Source organism: Oncorhynchus keta, unplaced genomic scaffold (genome assembly GCF_023373465.1).
Source record: "Oncorhynchus keta strain PuntledgeMale-10-30-2019 unplaced genomic scaffold, Oket_V2 Un_contig_28179_pilon_pilon, whole genome shotgun sequence".
NCBI classification, from domain to species: domain Eukaryota; kingdom Metazoa; phylum Chordata; class Actinopteri; order Salmoniformes; family Salmonidae; genus Oncorhynchus; species Oncorhynchus keta.
In genome coordinates this window covers 1-5,200 of record NW_026285901.1, presented here as the reverse complement: position 1 = coordinate 5,200, position 5,200 = coordinate 1, and the positions used below count along the sequence as shown (strand labels likewise).

Here is a 5,200-nt window from a genome sequence, read left to right as displayed (position 1 = left end):
CCGAAGGTTACACTGAAATAATCCCGCACAACAACCAGGCGGGCCGGCTGTCTAATAAAGACAAACTAATCATATATAAACAGGTGCTACCAATCAACATACAAGGAGGGAGAGGAAAGACAATCAGTGGCAGCTAATAGGCCGGTGACGACGACCGCCGAGCGCCACTCGTGACAGTGGGGGATAAATATTGCACCAATCCTGTTAGTAGAGACCTTGGGCCTGTTGCACAAAAGTAGAATTAAGACATCCGGGATAAATGACTAAACTGAGCTCAATGAAGCCAAAACATGTGCGTCCAGGCTTAATTGGTTGCACAAAGACCAAGCCAGGATGAGCAGACACGGATTCATTAAGCCAGGTGAAACCAATCCTGGATAGGTGCGCGCTCACGGCTCACTCAAATAGACCCCGCCACAGATCACAGATTAACTGATTTACCATGGCAACTAGAGCCGCGTACTTTTCCCCGTCGGAAGCACAAATCGTCATGGAGGCATACGAGGAGGTAAAAGATATAATTAAGAAGAAAGGCAACACCGCCACAGTGATAAAGCAAAGAGAAAAAGCGTGGCAAAGTATTGCAGACCGCCTGAATGCGTAAGTAGTGCACAATTACACACTACCGCTCCGCTGAAACATCACAATTACAATTCAAATATTTAATTCACATCTCCAAAAACGCAGTTGTACTGTAATTATGAAACGGTTAAATTTTTAATTGAAATGCACTGCAGATATGAGTGAAATTGTGTAAAGTAAGTCCATCACACTGTATAAAACTATGATAAATTATTATTAAAGCCTTACATTATTATTTAACGTTACTACGCTCAGTACGGTTTAATCTAGCCGTTGTACTCTGCTTCTTATGTTGTCCACCGTTTTTTTGTGTTTCTCCTGCTTTCATTAATGTAAAGCTGCTTTGACAGAATGAAACAATTGTGAAAAGTGCTATATAAATAAAATTTAATTGAATAAATAGATGAGCTATAATAATAATCACTTTAATTTATATAGCGCCTTTCAAAGGACCCAAGGTCGGTTGCTCACTGCACTGCAAAAATGTCTTTCTTACTTAGTATTTTTGTCTTGTTTTCAGTAAAAAAAAAATATCTAAAAAACAACTTGAATATTTTCTTGAGCAAAACTACCTAGGAAAATAAGCAAAAAAATATGCCAGTGAAACGAGAACTTTTCTAAAATTAAGTGTTTATGGAAAAAGTAAACTTATTTCAAGATAATTTTTATTATATTGACAGATTTTTTTTTATTTGCTTGTTTTAAGCACACATTTACTTAAAGTTTATATTTTTTGTCTAAACTATACTTATTTTGCTAGGTCATTTAGCAAATCAAGAAAATACATCTTTATTTAAGTTTTTTTTTAAAAATATTTTTACTGAAAACAAGACAAAAATACCAAGTAATTTTTTGCAGTGTGACTCCATTAAATGTGTGTGTGTAGATTAAACATGAACGGGCCAAAACGGACATGGCAGCAGGTCAAAATCAAATACAAGAACATTCTGCAGAATGGTATGGTCCCTGACTAATATTTAACAAAGCACAAGCATATATTGTACCCAGAAGGTGCCTGCTCACACATTGTCTGTACTGTTTTAGCAGTGAAAAAGAATACCCACAGACAAGGCACGGGTGGTGGGTCACCAAAGGCTGACCTTACCCCAGCAGAGGACATGGCCTTGGAGCTAAATAAAGGCAGGCCCGTCTTAGAGGGGATCCCTGGGGGAAAGAGACGAGCATAGGTTCCTCCCAAGATGCCACCCGCTTCATTCAAGGTATGTCCTTCCATCTCTACATGGGATACAACCACATTCATATTGAATCAATTTGGACTGTCTGACTTTTGGTTTACCTATTGCCTTGCAGTGTCTGGCAGCACTGTGTTCCTGTTAGAGCCACCAGCACAAGCACCAGACGATGCTGATCCAGTGAGTACTCCATCAAAGGCATACTGTAGGCCTGGCATGTCTTGTCTACTAGCTTCAATATGAATCCGATTAAATGTGATAGGGTGAAGGCCCCAGTGCAGCAGCAACAGCACATGATGGAGACGATGATGATGATGAGGAGGAGACCATCTCTCTGGATTCCAGAAGGCATGAGGTATCATGGTAAGACTGTGAAAGTACTATTTACTCTACAATGGTGAGGAGTCCTCATCAAAATCAAAAATCTAATTTCTTTTACAGGACCCAGATGCTATACAGTGGAAAACCAGCCTGGCAACATAGTGCGATTAATAAAAGGACACCACATCCTGCCAAATTCCAGCTGCGCTAATTGTATTGTGTTCTCAGAGCTCACAAGCTATCAGAAAGTTGTATGGCAACCACCTCCGGCGCCAAATAGAACTGGCAGATATAGACATTCAGTACAAGAAGAAAGATGGAAAATCTTGCACTGGAGTCCGAAATAAAAAGAGGACAATTAGGAAACTGGACCTTGAAATAAAAAAAAACTTGAGAGGGAGGTGAGATATGCCTTCAATGTACACTGTATGCTAACTGTAACACAAATGTATTAATCATTATTTGTATTTCCTCCCCCAGCTCCAAGAAGATGACACAGCTCAAAATAAAAATTAGGTATATTCTCGTAAAGTCAAGTGAGCCATGACATATGAGCTCTTATTGTGAGCACACAGGACGGTGGCATCTTTCTAAGGTTTTTTTATTTTCCCAGCAATCAGTACAACCAAGTCATCGTTATAAGGCATCGCCCTCTTTGCCCACCCCCCAGCACCAGGTGTGGCCACTAGCCTATATGAAGGCCCAAAATTGTGTGTTCCTTTCTGCTCTGACAATGGCATGCCCATTCGTGCGAGATGTGGATGAAGAAGCACTTGTGCTGAGGAGAGCCTTCAGGCGAGAAAGGGTCTTCAGGGGACCGGTGGGACCCACTGGCCTTCCCTGACGACCATCTATATGAAAGATACAGGTTTTCTGCAGATGGCATCAGGTATCTATGCAGACTACTGGGTCCCAGGATTAAGCACCGCACTGCACAGAGCCATGCACTGAGTGTGGAGCAATGGTTTGTGTGGCCTTGCGCTTGCTAGTGGAGCCTTCCTGTACTCAGTGGGGATGCAGAACAGCTGAACAAGGCCACAATTTGCCGCACAATAAGGAGTGTGTGTGTCTGGCTATCAAAGCATTAGCAGATGTCTCTTATCTCCTTCCTGGCCACAGAAGACTGTGACATCAAAGAGGAGTTCTATAGATTGCAGGTAAGAGGATCTACAAATTACAGGACAACTGTTAACACATAGTAGGATACTTCATTACTTTGTGTGACAGGTTTCCCCTAATGTCATTGGTGCAGTGGACTGCACACACATAAGGATAAAAGCCCTCAGGTGCCCATGAGGCCGATTTTGTGAATAGGAAATCCTTTCACAGCATTAATGTTCAGGTGAACAACTTTTGATATTGTCCATTGACGAACACTCTGTATTGCCAGTGATGTGCATTGATTGGTGTAATATTCTCATCTTATGATTTCAGATGGTCTGCAATGCTGACTGTGTGATCAGCAATGTTGTGGCAAAATGGCCTGGCTCAGTCCATGACTCCAGAATCTTTCGGGCCTCTGAAATCTATCAGTGCCTTCTGAAATCTATCAGTGCCTATCACAGCCACACAACCCCTATTTATAACCATCATGGCTGTGTCAAGAATATCACTGTGTTTATGAGGTAGTAATGATGAGATTTGTGTTGACAGGTGAATTCTCTGGTGTGCTGCTGGGAGACAGGGGGTATGGCTGCCAGCCTTTCTCCTGACACCTTCACAGACCCCCAGGAAGCACAGCAGGCCTACAACCATGCCCATGCCAGGACCAGGGCCAGAGTTGAAATGACCTTTGGCCTCCTGAAGGCACGCCACTGCCTTCACAAATTAAGGGTCAGCCCTGTTAGGGCATGTGATATTACTGTGGCTTGTGCTGTCCTCCACAATGTGGCCTGCCTGAGGAAGGAGAGGGCCCCCAGAGTGCCACCAGCCATGGACTGGGACAATCCGCAATCTTCCCTGATGACTACAGTGGTCGGCTGCTGAGGGACCAATATGTGTTGAATTATTTTAGTTAGTATGTGTGCTTTCAATTTTGGTTAAATATCAAACCTATGGTGGCAGAGGAATTTGGGTTTTTTTGGGTTCGCTTACGAATTTGGCCTTATGATGTTTGTGCGGTATACTGTGTGTAATACAAGGCTGCAGGGAGGCTACTGCATCCATTCATTTGTCTGTTCAGTTGATGTGTATGGATTTGTCCTGCATTTATTTTAGTGTGCAGACATGCAGGGTGTGTTATATACAGACTTTGAGGGCTGTGTATGGGGATCATTTTGTATAATATGCTTGGATTCTGGTGCTTTCCATCTTGTAGAGTCACTGTGACTTCAGTTTCAAAGGAGCTGATGGTTTACCTGCTTTGTTTTGTCCTTATTCAATAAAGGAACATAATGTTACACATTGTATTTATGAGCTGTATTGTTACATGATGAGTACTAGGCCACTGAAGAAAAATGATAAAGTCATAAATTTATGAGTTGCCTCTTTTCTGTGGCAGTGCTTTCATATATTGTTTTTAAGCTTTGATAGGACAATGGGATACTTAATATTCTGGCACACAAAGTGTTTTTGTTATATGAAACTAAGGCTGATGTATACTTTCACGAAATGCCCCGCATCTGTCATTTTAACAACTGTCCTCCTTTAAAACAACTGGTTACAATATTATGACTTGTCTTTTTTTTCCCTCTGTGGCCCTAATATTCTATCATTTTATATATAGTCTATGGGAAACTGTAAATTATCTAATGATAGCAACATCTAAAAATCATTTTTTATCCAAAATCATTGAAATTAATGATCACAAACATTTAAATAATGACAGTGGGTCTAGTTATATGTGATAACAATGTATAGTGAGCAGTGAAATAACTATTGGTTTCCATTTGTGGTGACTGCTGACTGACATTAGGGATGAGATTAAATAGATCCTGGAATTTAGCCTGGTCTGGAGCAGGCTAGCTCCACAGAATAAATCTCCATGGTAATTTATACCATAACATATCCTCCTGCCCCCTATCCATCTTTAGTGCAACCGGATTACGGATCAATTGAGCCAGGATCACCAAGATATCCTGGCTTAATCCCTTATCCTAGTTTTG

At 41.3% G+C, this 5,200-nt stretch overlaps 1 long non-coding RNA gene across 2 annotated transcripts; it reads left to right on the top strand.

The window, feature by feature from the left end:
- Nucleotides 1–507: 507 nt before the first annotated feature.
- On the top strand, nt 508–2,170 carry LOC118388009 (uncharacterized). Of its 2 annotated transcripts, XR_008113202.1 has the most exons (4): nt 508–600; nt 1,469–1,802; nt 1,894–1,955; nt 2,038–2,170. It is a non-coding gene; the product is annotated as an uncharacterized LOC118388009 (long non-coding RNA). The 2 variants fall into 2 exon arrangements; XR_008113201.1 differs by having other exon boundaries at nt 1,894–2,133.
- Nucleotides 2,171–5,200: the final 3,030 nt, after the last annotated feature.